General features: G+C 49.6%; 1 non-coding gene across 1 annotated transcript; it reads left to right on the top strand.

The window, feature by feature from the left end:
* The first annotated feature begins 11,346 nt into the window (after positions 1–11,346).
* On the top strand, positions 11,347–11,419 carry trnaf-gaa (transfer RNA phenylalanine (anticodon GAA)). The gene has a single exon. It is a non-coding gene; the product is annotated as a tRNA-Phe (tRNA).
* Positions 11,420–19,234: the final 7,815 nt, after the last annotated feature.

Here is a 19,234-nt window from a genome sequence, read left to right as displayed (position 1 = left end):
CGGGTCGGGTCCAGGTGGGGTGGGGAGTGGGAGTCGGGTCGGGTCCAGTCGGGGGGGGGGGGGGAGGAGCGGGAGCGGGAGTCGGGTCGGGTCCGGGGTTGGGGGGGGGGTGGAGCGGGAGCGGGAGTCGGGTCGGGTCCAGTCGGGGGGGACGGGGGGAGGAGCGGGAGTCGGAGCGGGAGTCGGATCGGGTCCAGTCGTGGGGGGGGCGGGGGGACCGGGAGTCGTGTCGGGTCCAGTCGGTGCGGGGGGGAGCAGGAGCGGCAGTCGGGTCGGGTCCGGTCGGGTGGGGTGAGCGGCGGGGAGCGGGAGCGGGAGTCGGGTCGGTGTCGGGGGAGGGGGATGCGGGAAGCGGGAGTCGAGTCGGGTCAGGAGGAAGCAGGAGCTGGGTGTGGGAGGAGCCTTATTCACACAGCCCCAGTGAGCCCATTCGGCCAGGGCTAGGGGCTGCGTTCTTCGGGCCCCTCCCACACAGTTTCGGGCACCTGGAGCTACTGCACTTGCGCGCCCACTGTAGCGCGCATGTGCAGAGGTCCCGGCACTGTTTTCAGCGCAGGGACCTGGCGCCGCCCCCTACAGCTCGTGCTGCGCTGCGCCGAGGGCCAGAGGATCTGCAGGGAGGTGGAGAATAAGGAGGGTTTTTTTAGGCGCAGTTTGTGGCGCGAAAAACAGGCGTCCAGGTCGGGACTGCGCCGTTCTAGGCACGGCTCGAAACTTGGGCCCAGACAAACTAATTTCATGGAAAATGGGTCAGGTTATGCTACTGCCAAGATGTAACACATTACGAGTGAACTACAGAGAAACTACACAATTTTGGACATCATTCAATGAATACCACCTCTTTATTTTTTTAACCAAATTTTGTAGCATCAACTTGTCCATCAGATACCACCTGTACTCTTTCAACATCTGATACCATTCTTCCATTCAGATTTTTTAATCCTCTTTATCACTTATGCTACTCTCGCTACGCAAGGAACACTACGGCCTACCAATTCCACTGTAGCTTAATAGCTTAAACACTTAACCTGAAATCTTTCTACCATTATCTTCGTGGAGAAATTAATCTATTTATTTTAAACAGGTTAACACTTTTACGAGAATAGAAGTCAGAAGAAATTTCAGTTGGACATGTTCAGTATTGATGCACGATTACCCCATAGTGTAATTTCAAGGCTGAAATGTTCTTCAGGCTTGACTGGGTTTTCTGATGCATATCAAAACTGGCTAATATTGCATTTGCCTACTCACTCACTCACTCACTCACTCCATCTGGCCTGTGCAACCTAATACTCTACACACACTGTAGCTGAGCTAATCAAGTACAGTAACAATAACATTCATGTCCAAACTTTCTTCCATCCAGAGCACATGATACCATCAGACATTACATAATATTCATTCATCCAGCTTTAAGTACCTTGACAATCAACCTGCTGTCAAGCCTGGCCAGTAGCAATCAGTAACTAGTGGGATGCCGCAGGGATCAGTGCTGGGACCCCAACTATTTACAATCGATATTAACGACTTGGATGAAGGAACCAAGTGTAACGTAGCCAAGTTTGCTGATGATACAAAGATGGGGGAAAAGCAATGTGTGAAGAGGACACAAAAAAACTGCAAACGGACATAGACAGGCTAAGTGAGTGGGCAAAAATTTGGCAGATGGTGTATAATGTTGGAAAGTGTGAAGTTATGCACTTTGGCAGAAAATAATCAAAGAGCAAGTTATTATTTAAATGGAGAAAAATCGCAAAGTGCTGCAGTACAGCGGGAGCTGGGGGCCCTGCTGCATGAAAACAAAAAGTTAGTGTGCAGATACAGCAAGTGATCAGGAAAGCCAATGGAACTAGGGGACATAATCTTAGAATAAGGGGTCGCCCATTTAAAACTGAGATGAGGAGGAAATTTTTTTCTCAGAGGGCTGTAAATCTGTGGAATTCGCTGCCTCAGAGAGCTGTGGAAGCTGGGTCATTGAATAAATTTAAGACAGAGATAGACAGTTTCTTAACCTGCTGCATGCAGTTTTGGTCACCTTACTTAAGGAAGGATATACTAGCTTTGGAGGGGGTACAGAGACGATTCACTAGGCTGATTCCGGAGATGAGGGGGTTACCTTATGATGATAGATTGAGTAGACTGGGTCTTTACTCGTTGGAGTTCAGAAGGATGAGGGGTGATCTTATAGAAACATTTAAAATAATGAAAGGGATAGACAAGATAGAGTCAGAGAGGTTGTTTCCACTGGTCGGGGAGACTAGAACTAGAGGGCACAGCCTCAAAATACGGGGGAGCCAATTTAAAACCGAGTTGAGAAGGAATTTCTTCTCCCAGAGGGTTGTGAATCTGTGAAATTCTCTGCCCAGGGATGCAGTTGAGGCTAGCTCATTGAATGTATTCAAATCACAGATAGATAGATTTTTAACCAATAAGGGAATTAAGGATTATGGGGAGCAGGCGGGAAAATGGAGCTGAGTCCACGGCCAGATCAGCCATGATCTTTTTGAATGGCGGAGCAGGCTCGAGGGGCTAGATGGTCTACTCCTGTTCCTAATTCTTATGATTTTATGTTCTTATTAACCGATAAGGGAATAAGGGGTTAAGGGGAGCAGGCAGGGAAGTGGACCTGAGTCCATGATCAGATCAGCCATGATCATATTACATTGCGGAGCAGGCTTCAGGGGCCCTATGGCCTACTCCTGCTCCTATTTCTTATGTTCTTAAAGTAAGTGGTAGAAGGTTTAGAGGGGATTTGAGGGGAAATTTCTTCATCCAGAGGATGGTGGGGTTCTGGAACTCACTGCCTGAAAGGGTGGTAGAGGCAGAAACCCTCACCACATTTAAAAAGTACTTGGATGTGCCATAACCTGCAGGTTTACTGACCTAGAGCTGGAAGGGTTAGGCTTGATAGCCTCTTGTTGGTCGGCGCGGACATGATGGGCCGAAATGGCCTCCTTCCGTGCTGTAAACTTCTACGATTCTACTGTTTTCGTTTTTCTCTTTCTCTCGGTAGGGCAGTGCTGGTCTCTGTTTGGTGCTGAGCCACGGCAGTGCACCTGAGATCAGAAAAGCTGTGTGCAGAAGAGCACTGGCATAAAGCTCTCTTGTCTTACTGCTGTTGAACATTCTACACTGCTCCAAATATTTGGGGTTGTAAATTCGGTCGTGTCTCATTTGGGGCAGTAACCCTGATAGAGTGGTAATTTTATCGCCTTAAAAAGGTTTGTGCCCTCTCTCCAAAAATTCGTCAGATTCGGGTGATGAATTGACAGGGGCGCTAAGTCAGCCAGTGCACACTGGAGCTGGGCGGTGGGGGGAGGGGGGCCGAGACAAAAGTTTGGTCAGTAAATTTGGTGGAGCCATTGCGTATGCGCGGAGCTCCGAGCCAGACCCCGGGAACAGCTGAGTCTTAAAGGCGCGGCAACTAAAGTTCGTGCAAGCGCAGTTCAAGATCCACAGGGTCTTCAGAGTGGGAAAATGGAGGAACAAGGAGCACTCCAGCTTTTGGCCCTCTTTTCACTCACCACCCTTGATGGCTTGTTGGAGGCAATGGAGAGTCGCTGGAGTACACTCCAGCCTGGAGGGGGACGAATGCCAGCGCCTTGGGATTTGACAAGGCTCTGGAGGGAGGTGGCTGAGCATGTTGCAGCCGGGAGCGCAGTGACAACAACAGTGACTCAATGTCGCAATACTTTCAACGGCCTTACTATGGTCATCAGGGTGAGTACCCTTTCCATTCACCTTCCAATGCTTTCATGTGACCCTCAGTGTCACACACAAAGTGATCTCTATGTCTAGCAGGTCATGCTCCTGATTTCTGAAACTAGCATGAGACATCTCCATTGCCTCACCAGACATGCCCTGCCCATTCAAGCGTCTCTCACCTTTTAGCTCCTTACTCAGCCTGAGCCCACCTACCAGCACCTTTCAGCTTTTCATATGCGGTCCCAGTCCTGAGCCTCATACGTACTGTTGTTGCTTGTGCCCCAGACCCACCGTTCACACACCCACTGTGCGATGACACGCAGCAAGAACTGCCAATATGCACACTTCACTATCTTACTTGCGAGTACCCTACTGCACACACATGTGGCACACCAGCATCTACACAGCTACTAACAACCTTTTTGCTTTGTCATTGCAAGACAAATTCACGCACAATCTTTGTGAGTTGCATCATTGGGGAGAGGGTGAACCCTAACTGCTGGACCTGGCCGACCATGAGGAGCGAGTGTCTGCCCTAATGGGTGCTGCAGTCATGGAGGAGGAGGATGGGGAGGCAGAGCCCCCGCTCCACAGTGACGGTATGTGAATGAGATGGCCATTTTGCGTGACTCCCCATCGCCTTGAGGCCACATGGCTTGCAAGATGTAGCAACAAAAATAATGATGCCCCCCTCCTTTTTGACTTCCTGCCCCCTCCCCAGCTGATAACCACACTTCTGTTGCTTTGTGCTTACAGATGATGAGCCAGAAGAGCGGCAGCCTGCCCATCAAACTACGTCTTCAAACGAAGAGGAGGAAGAGGTGGAGAGCAGTGTGTCGGCACAGCGCGACACGTCCTCATTTGCAGCAAGTAGGGAGACCACCTGGGTGGAAGAGGCCATCTTCCCGGGGTTTGCTGAACCTGAGACTCCTGGCCCCAGCAGCCTGCAGCAACGCCCAGCGCGAGGGGAAGCTCAGGGGCCAGCTCTCTGGAGGGTAAGTCGGCCCATGAGTTGTGCTCACAGACAGGCAGATGAGGACCTGGAATTTGGAGGCTATGTCCAGAAAGTCAATGCAGATGCACCATGAACTAATGGGTGCATTGGTGAGGATCCCGCCGAGCGTTGATGCACTTGCGTTGAATGTGGCAGGGTCCGCCTCAACCTTGGCATTTGTGGGTCGGATGCCCGTCGAACCCATCCTTGGTAGATTGTAATGGATGCTCGATACCACAAGTGACCATGGGGTCCAAGACAGGATGGCGCAGGCCATGGCTGACTTGGCAGTAGCCATTGAGCGACAGGCTGAGACCATGCAATACCTGCATTCTGCCATGTCGTCAGTGCATGCTGACATCAATGCGCTGTGTGCTCTGATGGAGGGTAAAATTGATGCCACTCAAACACTGACTGCTGCCATCGCGTCTGGAGCCCCATCGTGTCTGGGGCTCCTACTTCTGCACCATTAGCTCCCAGTAAAACGGGGAGCTAATGGTGCCGTAGTAGGCCAGCAATCTGCGCTCCAACAGATTGCTCCGGATGCTGAGGCTCTGCCCCGGGGGAGTGGCAGGTCGTCGGTCCAGATGGAACATAATGTCCTCTCTCAGGAGGAAATCATTCGGTCTCCCGACACTGCCATTCTGCCTTTGCACCCCAGCCATCCAAGACTGCTGCCGCTCATTCTCAGGCGGTGTTGTCAGCAGCCAGGCCTTCCAGGCCCAAAGTTGGTCCAGGGCATCGTGCTAGGCCATCTGTCCTGTCTCCCGCACACACTCAGCAGCCCTCAAGCGACGTTGCTACAGGCACTGAGAACCCATTGAGGAGGAGCAGTAGGAGAGAGAGGGGGTGATGCATAGGGGTGGGAATTGTCTACGCAAGACCCAATGATGAAAGGTGTGGCCATGGGCCCTATTTTGAGACAGTCCAAATCTTATTCATCTGTTGCATTAATTGAAGGGGCGGGTGCCTCATTTTGTTTTCTTTGAGGGGCTGGGGTTTTCGCGTTGTTCGACGGAAGTGTTTGCAATCAAATGTAACGTTGAACGTTTCCTTCAGCCTCTGGTGTATGACTGTTGACCTGTATCTGAGAGGTGGCATTATCGTGCCACAATACGCGCTCATTTAAGTGAAGCGCTTCATTATGAGCCGACGCCGAATCATCATCATCATCATAGGCAGTCCCTTCAAATCGAGGAAGACTTGCTTCCACTCTAAAAGTGTGTCCTTAGGTGGCTGTACAGTCCAATATGGAAATTACAGCCTCTGTAACAGGGGGACAGACAGTGGTTGAAGGAAAGGGGTGGGTGGGGAGTCTGGTTTGCCGCACGCTCCTTCCACTGACTGTGTTTGCTTTCTGCATGCTCTCGGCGACGAGACTCGAGGTGCGCAGCACCCTCGGGGATGCTTTTCCTCTACTTTGGGCGGTCGTGGGCCAGGAATTCCCAGGTGTCGGTGGGGATGTTGCACTTTATCAAGGAGGCTTTGAGGGTGTCCTTTAAATATTCCTCTGCTCACCTGGGGCTCGCTTGCCGTGCAGGAGTTCTGAGTAGAGCGCTTGCTTAGGGATTCTCGTGTCGGACATATGGACGATGTGACCTGTCCAATGGAGCTGGTCGAGTGTGGCCAGTGCTTCAATGCTGGGGATGTTGGCCTGAATGAGAACACTGACGTCGGTGCATCTATCCTCCCAGTGGATTTGCAGGATCTAACAGAGGCAATAGCCCTGCTGCCATCATCATTGTTACGCTGCCTCCTCCATGGCTGCTGCTGGTCAGTCGGGGCATCGGCAGGCTCGTGTTCCTCCACCTCTCACTCCTCCTCGTCCTCTTGAGGTGGGCCTCCGATCCTTACTGGTAAGGCTTGGTCCGACATGATGGCCAAGTTGTACAGCATGCAACACACCATAATGAATAGTGAGACCTGCTGGGGAGAGTACTGAAGAATGCTTCCAGAGCAGTCCAGGCATTGGAATTGCTGCTTCAGCACCCCTATAGCTCATGGTCTACAGAGCAGTAGTGATACACACCCTCCTATATGCCTCAGAGACATGGACTATGTAAAGTAGGCACCTCAAAACACTGGAGAAGTACCACCAATGCTGCTTCTGCAAAATCCTGCAAATGAATTGGCAAGATAGGCGCACCAACGTCAGCATTCTCTCTCAGGCCAACATCCCCAGCATCGAGGCTGTAAAGTCCTGTCCCCTCAGTACAGATTCACACGAGGCATGTAGTGAAGTCAAGGTCACTCTGGACTTGCACCTTTATTTCACAGCTCTGGAATGCTGCACTTGCCTGAGATCTGTCCTGATATACCTGTCTCTTGCAAGTGGTAAGGTATGCTGGTGGTTACAGGTCATATCTTATTACAGTCATGTATAGCATGTTAGGATACAGTTATATATAATAATGTAAGATACATGACATCACCCTCCCCCAAGGTCTTATTGTCTTTATAGGTTCAGTCTCTCAGGTGGTCTACGCTCTCGCGTGGAGCGTCTGAGTTGTGGTTCAGTTGTTTGCCTTGCTGTCTGTTTTTCTTTGGGTGTGGTTGCTGATATCTCACCTGGGCTGTCTGTTTCGATTGGTGTGATTGTTGTTGACTCACCTGGGCTGTCTGTTGGGATTGCCCTTTCCTCAGGTTGTTCCCTCTGTCTGTCCACCAGGTATAGTGTGAGTTCCACATTGTAATCTGCCTCTGGTTCCGCAATGTTGTTGGTAAATCTGCTTTTTACTTGGTCTACATGCCTCCGGCAGGTTTTGCCATTGTCCATTTGTACTACCAGTAGCCTGTTTCCTTCCTTGCCTGTTACTGTCCCTGCAAACCATTTGGGACACCTGCCATAGTTTAGTACAAACACTTTGTCCCCTATCTTATTCCATCTCCCCCTCGAATTTCTGTCATGGTACTCAGTCAGCTAACGGTGCTTTGCCTCAACGATTTTGTGCATGTCTGGGAGGATTAATGAGAGCCTTGTTTTTAAAGTCCTTTTCATCAACAGTTGCGCGGGGGGGGGATCCCAGTCAATGAGTGCGGACGAGATCTGTATGCCAGCAGCAGTCGCGACAGGCGACCCTGCAGCGTGGGACCTTGGATTTTAAGCATGCCTTGTTTAATGATTTGCAGTGCTCTCTCCACCTGGCCATTGGAGGCCGGCTTGAACGGTGCCATCTTGTCGTGATTTATGCAGTGGTCAATTATAAAATCTTGGAATTCTGCGCTGGTGAAGCACGGACCATTGTTACTGAACAATATGTCATGGATTCCGTGCATTGAAAACATGGTTGTGAGGCTCTCCACAGTGGTGGAGGTTGTGCTCGAGTTTAAAATAGTGCATTCGATCCACTTTGAAAATGCATCTACAACTACGAGGAACATTTTGCCCATGAATGTGCCCGCATAGTCTACGTGCACCCGTGACCACGGTTTGGTAGGCCAGGGCCAGAGGCTTAGGGGAGCCTCCCTGGGGGCATTGCTGAGTTGGGCACAAATGGTGCACCTTCGGACGCAGAGCTCCAAGTCCACGTCAATACCAGGCCACCAGACGTGGGATCAGGCTATAGCCTTCATGAGAAATATCCCCGGGTGCTCGCGGTGGAGCTACCGGACAAATGCCTCTCTGCCTCGCAGAGGCATGACTACTCGGCTGCCCCACATCAGGCAGTCTGCTTGTAGTGATAGCTCATGCATGCACCTGTGAAAGGGTTTTAATTCCTCGGGGCAGGCATCGTGAGCCTCTGCCCAGTCACCGGTTAGGACACATCTTTTTACTAAGGATAACGTGGGGTCGCTGGCCATCCAGGCTCTAATTTGGCGAGCCGTCATGGGCGAACCTATGGACTCAAAGGCATTGATTGCCATGACTATCTCACAGTCCTTCCGTGGTCGCCTGGGGTAGCCTGCTGAGTGCGTCAGCACAGTTGTCGGTGCCTGGTCTGTGCCTTATGGTATAGTTGTAGGATGCCAGCATGAGTGCCCACCGTTTAATTTGCGGCGAGGCGTTGGCGTTTATTGCCTTGCTCTCGGATAGGAGGGACGTGAGGGGCTTGTGGTCGGTTTCTAACCCAAACTTAGCCCCGAAAAGGTATTGGTGCATCTTTGTGACACTGTACACGCACGCGCGCGCCTCCTTCTCTACCATTCCGTACCCACGCTCCACCCGCGAAAGTGACCTGGAGGCATAAGCTATGGGTTGTAATTTTCCCGCACTATTGACATGTTGCAAAATGCACCCGACCCCATATGCTGACGCATCGCATGTGAGAACTAGCTTTTTACCTGGATCAAAGAAAGTCAAAATACTGTTGGAACACAGAAGGTTGCGTGCCTTATTGAAGGCGCGTTCCTGGGCGTCCCCCCAAAACCAATCGCACCCCTTCCTGAGTAGCATGTGGAGAGGCTCCAGCAGCATGCTTAAGTTCTGCATAAAGTTCCCAAAGTAATCGAGTAGCCCGAGAAAGGCGTGCAGTTCTGAGACATCCCGGGGCCTGGGTGCCAGGCGAATTGCTTCTGTTTTGGACTCTGTTGGGCGGATTCCATCAGCGGCAATCCTTCTGCCCAAAAATTCAACCTCGGGTGCGAGAAACAGGCACTTGGATTTCTTGACTCGTAGGCCTACCCAATCCAACCGCTTTAGTACTTCCTCCAAATTACGGAGATGAGAGTCGGTTTCCCTGCCCGTGATAAGTTTGTCGTCTTGAAATACAACCGTCCCCGGGATGGACTTGAGCAGACTCTCCATGTTGCGCTGGAATATGGCAGCTGCCGACCTGATGCCGAATGGGCATCGATTGTACATGAAAAGGCCTCGATGTGTGTTGATGGTGGTGAGTAGCTTGGTTTCCTCGGTCAATTCTTGTGTCATATACGCAGATGTGAGGTCTAATTTTGAGAAAAGTTTACCTCCAGCCAATGTGGCAAATAAGTCCTCCGCTCTGGGCAACGGGTACTGGTCATGTAGGGAGACTCTGTTTATGGTAGATTTGTAATCCCCACAGTTTCGTACGGATCCATCAGGCTTCATGACTGGGACAATGGGACTTGCCCAGTCACTAAATTCCACAGATGATATAATGCCTTCCCGCAGAAGCCTGTCTAGTTCGTGTTCAATCTTTTCCCTCATCACATAGGGTACAGCTCTGGCCTTGTGATGGACTGGTCTAGCATCCTGTGTGATATAGATTTTGACTTTGGCACTTTTGAAAGTGCCCACACCTGGCTGAAAGAGATGTTCAAATCGCTTTATAACTGTTTAGCAGGAGGTCCGTTCCTCTAATGACATGGCATGGACATCATCCCATTTCCAGTTTAGTTTTGCCAGCCAGCTTCTCCCCAGCAGTGCTGGGGGGTCTCCGGGAACAATCCACAGGGGAAGTCGGTTCACTGTCCCTTTGTGTGTGACAGAGAGCATGGCGCTGCCGAGGACTGTTATGATTTATTTGGTATAGGTCCTTAGTTTGGTGTCGACCCTTGTGAGTTTTGGTCTGTCTCTTTTATGCGGCCACAGTTGTTCAAATTGTTGAGCGCCCATGAGAGATTGACTCACTCCCGTATCCAGCTCCATGTTGACAGGTATCCCATTGAGTAGGACCCTCATCATTATAGGAGGCGTCCTGTTGTAGGAGCAGCGGCCATTGATTGTGTTGACCCGCTGTACATCGGTCTCCCGGGTATTGTCCCCACCGTCTTCTGGTCCGTTTTCCGACCCATCCGATTCGTATACCAGCTGAGCTGCCGTTTTATTGCACATGCAGGCCAAATGCCCTGTATATTCACAGTTCCTGCTGAAATCGACATCCCCTTGACGAGTGCCCACCCCCACACCTCCAGCACAGACTGCTTCATTGTTCCCAAAGAATGAGCTGCGTCTAGCTGATCTCTCTTGAGCTTCTCTCAGTTTGTAGTTGATTGCTCATATTGTGGGTTGATGAGGTATGAACGGCCGTTCCTGTGGCCCTTGATGGCTTCTGGCGCCACTGCCTGCTGTCGAGAGCCTGTTCTCCCGGTTTTGTCTGTGTGTGGGGGTAGCAGTTTGTTTAATGCTGTGAACTTCTTGTTCCGATATTTCATTAGTTGTCATACCTGCATTGTAAATCAACCTCGTTTCTTCTTCCCCTTCCAAGAATGTTTGTGCAACCAGTGCTGCTGCCTCTAAGATCAGGTTCTTGGTCTCTATGAGCTTTCGGAATATGCCTGCGTGGCCTATTCCTTCAATGAAAAAGTCTCTCAGCATTTCTCTCCTCAGTTCATCGGAGAACTCACATAAATTAGCCAACTTCCGAAGTTCCGCCACAAAGTCGGGTATGCTCTGGCCCACACAGCGTCTGTAGTTGTAGAACCTGTGTCTGGCCATGTGTAGGCTGCTCGCTGGCTTCAGGTGGTCTCTTACCAGTGTGCTCAATTCTTCAAACGACTTGCTTGCTGGTTTCTCGGGTGCCAGCAGATCCTTCATTAAAGCGTATGTTTTCGAGCCACATCTGGTCTAGAGATGGGCTCTTCTCTTGTCTGCCTTATCGTCGCCTAACCAGTTTTTGGTTACAAAGCTTTTCTGGAGCCTTTCTATAAAGTCCTCCTAATTGTCTCCAGCATTGTACTTTTCATCTGATCCGTTGTTCGCCATTCTGTGGATTCTGTAATCCTGTCGGGCCGAAATAGCTCAGTTGGGAGAGTGTTAGACCGAAGATCTAAAGGTCTCTGGTTCAATCCTGGGTTGCGGCAATATCTGGTGATTTTATTTTCTATGTTTCTATAGGAACGGGGTACTGAAGTTGCATGTTCAGCCATGAACTCATTGAATGGCGGTGCAGGCTAGAAGAGCTCAATGGCCTACTCCTGCACCTATTTTCTATGTTTCTATGTAACTCGTCGCCACTGTAAAGTTCTGTCCCCTCAGTACAGATTCACGCGAGGCATGTAGTGAAGTCAAGGTCACTCTGGAGCTGCAGCTTTATTTCACAGCTCTGGAATGGTGCACTTGCCTGAGACCTGTCCTTATATACCTGTCTCTTGCAAGTGCACCCCTGGTGGTAAGGTATGCTGGTGGTTACAAGTCATATCTTATTACAGTCATGTATAGCATGTTAGGATACAGTTATATATACTAATGTAAGATACATGACAGAGGCATTGACTACGCTCGATCAGCTCTGATGGAAGGGCCACATTGTCCGCATGCCCGATGCTAGACTCCCGAAACAAGCACTTTACTCCGAGCTGTATCACGACAGGCGAGTCCCAGGATGTCAGATAAGCCTCTTTGAAAAAATGCAACATCCCCACCGACTCTTGGAATCTCTGGCTCAAGACCATTCAAAATGGAGGAGAAGCATCCGAGAAGGCACCGAACACTTCGAGTCTCTTCGCTGGGAGCACACAGAAGCCAAGTACAAACAGCGGAAGGAGCGCATGACAAATCAAGCACCCCACCCACCCGTTGCTCCAACCACCGTCTGCCCTACCTGTGACAGAGACAGTAGATCCCGCATTGGTCTCATCAGTCACCATAGAACTCATTTTTAGTATGGAAGCAAGTCTTCCTCGACTCCAAGGGACTGCCTAAGAAGGAGAAGATAGTTTGCTCTATGACATTGCGAGTAGTGGCATGGCTCTCATTGTAGCGTTCTTCCGGCTCTGTGGTGGGGTTGCGAAGGGGGTCATTCGCCAGATGGCCAGGCCACATCCCTTGTCCCCGAGCATCCACCCTCGGCTTTACCATGGTGGTTGAACCAGTTGAGGCACAGTGCTCCCCTGCAGGATAAAGGCATGATGTGCACTTCCAGGATAGTGAGCATTCAGTGTGAGGATGTGCTGCATTTGGTCACACACCAGTTGGACATTTATGGAGTGGTATCCCTTTCTGTTTCTGAAGACCTCTGCATACTGGAGTGGTGCTCGCAAGGCCGTTTGCGTGCAGTCAATTGCTCCTTGAACCCTCGGGAAGCCCGCTATGCTGGCAAACCCACATATGCGCTCATCCTGCTTCTCCCTGCTCATCAGGAAGGTAATGAAATCCATTCGATGGGTGTGGAGAGCCTGTGCGACATCACGGATGCAGCAATGTGCTGCAAATTGTGAGATGCTGCATATGTCCCCTGATGCAGCCTGGAAGGTGCTGGAGGCATATAACGTGAGTGCCACCCTGACCTTCACTGCAACGGGCAGCGCAGTCCTGTTGCTGATGTGAGGCTGAAGGTCTTCCTGCTGGACATGCCATATCTCTGCAACGACCTCCATTTGGAAGCTCAGCCTTCTGACTGACACACTGCTCCTCGGAGAGGTCCAGGTATGAGTGTTGGCACCGGTAAAGTCGTAGGGGGTAAGGCCTCCTGCCTCGATATCTAGGGGCTCTCCTCCTTTGGCCTACAACATGGCCAGCAGCTCTTCTCTCATCACGACACCTTGCTAAAGCATGTAGAAAGAGATGCTAGTGAACATGTAATGCTCCCACTAAAGTTTTAGAAATAACTTTCTCTCAAAGCTCAACTGGTATGTCTGTCTGCCGCTCAGAGACTCATGCACCGTGCTGTGTGTAAACGTTGCACTGACTGTGAACTTTGAGGGAAGCGCTTCCTTATCTCTTTAAGTAGCCAACAGTTAATGATTCTGCAAGCCTGTACTGACTGTTTTTCCAGACGTTGTTCTTGGCGGCCATTAAATGAGGCGACCACACCTAAGTTTCCGACCGGGGCATAAGCGTGGCCATTGCACCAGGAATGTGTCATGATCAGAGTGATTGTCAGCAGCCAGGCACTGCTGGTTTGCGCCTCTACTAAATTTTCTGTCGGGGCGTTAAATGTTGCGCTCCCTGTCGGTAACCTCTTACCCTCCCATTAATGCCCCCTTTGGCCGCTAAATGAGGCGTTAGGCAACCAAAAATCCAGCCCTTGTACTTTACTCCATACTCGCTATTAACGCAGAATAATGACATGATGGAAAATAAAAATCTGACCATCTATCCTGACTGAAATCCAACCCGTGCTGACATCTCTCTGCGACTTCTGCTGTCTTTGTAACTGAAACTGTGGCAGCTGCTGTCTTGTCTGATTCAGTCTCATCATTATTCAACATCCCTAGAATGTAGTAAAATACTCTCTAACAACACAAGCTCACTTCGACAGACGCCACAATGGAGCTTTGCACAACTGGATATTTTTTATTTCTGCAACTTAGTCTGCCTAAGAAATCTCAATACAGTGACACCTTCCACTTTTACCCACCACATGTGCATTTTTTAATATATCTATAAGAACATTAGAACATAAGAATTAGGAGCAGGAGTGGGTCATACCGCCCCTCGTGCCTGCTCCGCCATTCAATAAGACCATGGTTGATCATCGACCGCAATGCCACTTTCCTGTACTAACTCTATATCCCTTGATTTCCATAGAGTCCAAAAGGGGGTATGGTAGTATAGTGGTTATGTTACTAGACTAGTAATCAAAGGGCCTAATCTAATGGTTGTGAAATATGAGTTCAAATTTCATCACTGCAGCTGGGGAATTTAAATTTAGTTAAAAAATAAAGCTGGAATAAAAAGCTAGTATCAGTAATGGTGACCATAGGCCCAATTTTCCCAACCCCTTTTTTTCAGCGCACTTACCTTCAATGCACCCACTTTGCGCACTGGAAATGGCGCCGAAAAAAAGTGGCCCCATCTCGCCTGCTCTGCCGAGTCTCCGGTGTCCCAGCGTGGCGTAAATAGTGAAGTGGGGGCCGGAGCAACAGGCCAGTGCAGAAAGCACTGCCGGCAGCTGCGCGCATGCGCAGTGAAGCCTGCGTGCATGCTCCTCGCCCTCCCAGCGTGTCCTATGGGCTGTGAGCAGGACCCGATGCTCGCAGCCCCTATCCCCGGCAGAAGGGACCCCCCGATGTTCGCCGCACTCTATCCCCGGCCGAGTGGCCTCCCGCACCGGCCAGCCGGCCCGCTGACTTCCCGGGCCTAGGTAGGACTTCAGTTTTATTTTTTATTTATTGATGGTTGTGCTTTGTTTAGTGAGGAGAGTTTTGATTGGGGCAGCGGGTAGGAGGAGAGTTTTTTTCGGGGGGGGAGAAAAAGTGTTTTGATGTGGGGGGGAGAACTTTAAAAAACAATTGATTCTGGCATAAAGGTAGGACTTTTCTTTTTTATTTGTTATTGATTGATTGCTTATTACTTTTTGTGGTCTGTTTCGTGCTTTGTAAGTCTTGGTGCTTTAAATGTACTAACCTGCGACGAATTCTTAACTGCCCGCAATGTTTTTCAGAGCTGGCCACATACGCTGACCTAAGTCGATTTGAAGTAAGTTTTAGCTGGCCAAAGTGGCATCAATGGCCAAAACTGGTGTAAGTGTCCGGTAACGCCCCCTTTTGAAAAAAAAAACTGAACTAAAAAAAATCATACTTAACTGACTTACACTGGAGCAAATTTTGGGAGGAAAATGGCATTTTTTAACTTACACCAGAAAAAACAACTTACTTAAAAAAATGTATGCAAATCATGGCCAAAATTGGGTCCCAAGTAACTTGGATTGTTGTGAAAACCCATCTAGTTCACTAATGTCCTTATGGGAAGGAGATCTGTCATCCTTACCCAGTCTGGTCTATATGTGACACTAGACTACAGCAAAGTGGTTGACTCTTAAGTGCCCTCTGAAATGGCCTAGCAAGCCATTCAATTAAGGACAATTAGGGATGGGCAATAAATGATGACCTTGCCATGACACCCACATTCTGTGATTGAATTTAAAAAATCTATCTATCTCAGCCTTTAATATACTCAACAATTCGGCATCCACAGCCCTTTGGAGTAGAGAATTCCAAAAATTCACAAACCTCCTCATCTCATTCTTAATTGGTCGACCCCTTATCCTGAGACCGTGCCCCGTAGTTCTCAGCTCTCTAGCCAGGGGAAGCAACCTCTCAGCATTTATCCTGTCAATCCCCCTCAGAATATTATACGTTTCAATGAGATCACCTCTTATTCTTCTAACCATCAGAGAGTATAAGCCCAATCTACTCAATCTCTCCTCATACAACCTTCTCATCCCAGGAATCAATCTAGTAAACCTTTGTTCCACCACCTCTAAAGCAAGTGTATCCTTCCTTAGAAAAAGAGACCAAAACTCTGCACAGTAGATTAAAACTACCAACAGTAGACCAAAATTGCACGCAGTGTTTTAAAAAGCTTTACTATCTTTTCACTGGTCTTTTTACTGCAAAATTAGATTTCTGTTTTGTTCTGATCAGCTGAGACCAAATGAAGCCTTATATCAAATTGAACCCAGCTACTGCTAAAATAAAAACAAAACATGCTGGAAATACACAGCAGGTCAGTCAGCAGCTGTGAATAGGAAAGATGAGTCATCATGTTTCAGGTGGAGACCCTTCTACAGCCCTAGAAATTCAGGTAATTTGCGATTCCCGTTAGCGCCCCTGGCATAGCACTGCACCCCGCTCTCAACTCATCTGCCCCACTAGCTCCCCAGAAAGGAAGTGGAACGTGTTATTTTGCGGTACTTACCTTCCCACCTAGCTTTGTATCATCAGAAAACTTGGACCCTAATTTCTCGTGAGAGGCGTGACTTCTGCGGGGCTCAACAGAATTTTCCCCGCAAAATTATGCACAGTACTCCAGGTGTGGTATCACCAAAGCCATGTTCAATTGTAGTCAGACTTCCTCACACTTGTACTCCAACCCCCTTGCAATAAAGGCCCACATGCCATTTGCCTTCCGAATTGTTTGCGGTACCTGCATGCTAACTTTGTGTTTCCTAAATCTCTGAACACCAACATTTAATAGTTTCTCACCATTGAAAAGATATTCCCTTTTTCTATCCTTCCTACCAAAGCGAATAATCTCACAGTTCCCCACATTATACTCCATCTTATTGCCCGCTCACTTAACCTGTCTATTCCCTTTGCAGGCTCTTTGTGCCCTCCACACCTAGCTTTGTATCATCAGCAAACATGGAGACATTGCACTTGGTCCCTTCATCTGAGTCATTAATATGGATTGTAAATAGCTGAGGCCCCAGCACTGATCCTTGCCGCACCCTCTAGTTAAAGCCTGCCAACCGGAAAATGACCTGTTTATCCCTACTCTCTGTTTTCTGTCTGTTAACAAATCCTCTATTCATGCTGATATATTACCCCTCACCCCCATGAGCCCTTATCTTGAATAACAATATTTTATGTGGCACCTTATCGAATGTCTTTTGTAAATCCAAACATAATATCCATTGGTATTTTGTAAATCCACTGGTTCCCCTTCATCTACCCTGCGAGTTACATCCTCAAAAAACTCTAATAAATTTGTGAAACACAATTTTCCTTTCATAAAACCAGATTGACTCTGCCCAATTAAATTATAATTGTATTGTAACAATGCTCTGTTGCTACTTCTTTAATAATAAATTCTAGCATTTTCCCAATGACTGATGTCAGGCTAACTGGCCTGTATCATTCAGGGCAGATTTCAAATCACAAAATTTATTTTGTTTCATGGAGCTATGTTGGCACTCGACCTCCTGCTCTGACGTCACCATTTGAGGATGCTTAGGCAAAGACAAAGGAGGAGAAAAATGCACAGAGGCAGAGAGAGAGGCAGGGAGAAGGACTTGGGGCAAGACAGGGAGAGGCAAAGGGAGAGGGTCAGGGAGAGGGACAGGGAGAGGGACAGGGAGAGACAGGGAGAGACACAGGGAGAGGGTCAGGGAGAGGGACAGGGAGAGAAACAGGGAGAGCATCAGGGAGAGACACAGGGAGAGGGATATGGAGAGACACAGGGAGAGGGATAGGGAGAGACACAGGGAGGGAGAGGGAGAGGGACAGGGAGACACAGGAAGAGACACAGGGAGAGGGACAGGGAGAGGGACAGAGAGAGGCACAGGGGGACGCAGAGGGAGAACCTCAGGGAGATGCACAGGGAGCGGCACACAGAGTGGCACAGGGAGAAAGATAAGGAGAAAGGCAGCAAAATCTGGCCAGAGGGAGAAGGTCCAACAGGCCTGGCAATAGGAGAGCTTACCCTCCCAGGGTATTCTAGCAGCAGTTCTCCTACATCAATTTCACTGAGGAACAGTGTGTGCGAAGGCTGCGCTTCAGCAAGCATGTGGTCACAGAGTTCTGCCATCTTCTGCAACCAGACCTTGAGCCTCAGACCAGGGTGAGGACGGCTCTTTCAGTGCCAGTCAGGGTCAGCATTATGCTCAATTTCTACACCAATTGATCCTTCCAGGGAGCAACAGGACACATCTCCAACATCTCCCAGTTTGGCCTCCATTGATCCATCCACGAGGTCACAGATGCTCTGTACAGAAGGAGAAGAGGCTACATCTCCTCCCCCATGACCAGAGAGAAGCAGCACAATCATGTGTGTGGCTTTGTCAGGATAGCGAGATTCTCCATGGTGCAGGGCTCCATTGGCTGCACGCACATCGCTTTATGGGCACCACATCACAATCCTGAGGTCTTCCGTAACCGCAATGGCTTCCACTCACTGAATGTGCAGCTGGTCTGTGATCACACACGCAGATTCCTCACCGTCAATGTCCGCTGTCCTGGCAGCCGCTATGATGTCTTCAACCCAGTGCCAGTGTGGCAGCTCTGTTCCAGCCATCAATTGTAGTTCAAGGCTAGCTGCTCAGAGATGAGGGCTATCCTCTATCCAGCTAGCTCATGACACTCTTCCGCAACCCCAACACTCCTGCCCAGCACTCATACAATGAGAGCCATGCCGACATCAGGAACATCATTGAGCAGACCACAGGAGTGCTGAAGTAACGGTTCTGCTGCCTTGACCGCTCGGGAGGAATCCTCCAGTACTCGCCTGAGTGGCTGTCCCTATTCATCGTCGTTTGCTGAATGCTGCACAACATGCCCATCATGAGGGCGCAGCCATTGCCAATAGGCATAGCTGAACCAGCTGAAGATGAGGAGGAGGAGGAAGACGAGGAGGCTGAGGATGAGGAGGAGAAGCAGGAGTAGGAGCAGGAACAGCAGCAACAGCGATGGAGGAGGCAGCGAGCCCATCGCGATTCTGCAAGGGAGGTGCATGACCGACTCATCAGAGTTCGGTTTCAGTGCATTCCATCTCACTTCCCGGTTACTCTGGACGTCCCCATCACCACATCCATTTTCCCTTCGATTTCAAAGCCCCAAAACTGAAATGAGAGACAACAGCAAAGATTAAACATTCCAATCAAAATTTACATCAGAACAACAAACGCTTACATAATGTATTTACTAATCACCTTTGCGCATTTCCTTATATCCCCTCTTTGGTCAAACTAATCTGGTGCTCCTCTGCAGTGTGTCTCCTGTGGCTGCAGCACGGCTGGTGGAAGGCTGCTGTGTATCAGGGCCAGAGACTACAGATGGCCTTACAGGACACCCTCGACCAGCTCTGGGCCTGGATGGCTCGGCTGTAGGCTGCACCACCTCAGGCTGGGCGGCAGCAGTCTAGGCTGGCTAGGTAACAGACAATGACAAGCGCAATGGCGGAGTGGCAGTTGTGGGCCCAGGAATACTGTCATCCTGAGAAAGGACAGTCGGTTC

This window comes from Pristiophorus japonicus, chromosome 2 (genome assembly GCF_044704955.1).
Source record: "Pristiophorus japonicus isolate sPriJap1 chromosome 2, sPriJap1.hap1, whole genome shotgun sequence".
Classification (NCBI taxonomy): Eukaryota; Metazoa; Chordata; class Chondrichthyes; family Pristiophoridae; genus Pristiophorus; species Pristiophorus japonicus.
Note: the sequence above shows the minus strand (reverse complement) of the source record. Positions and strands in the feature narration are given on the sequence as shown.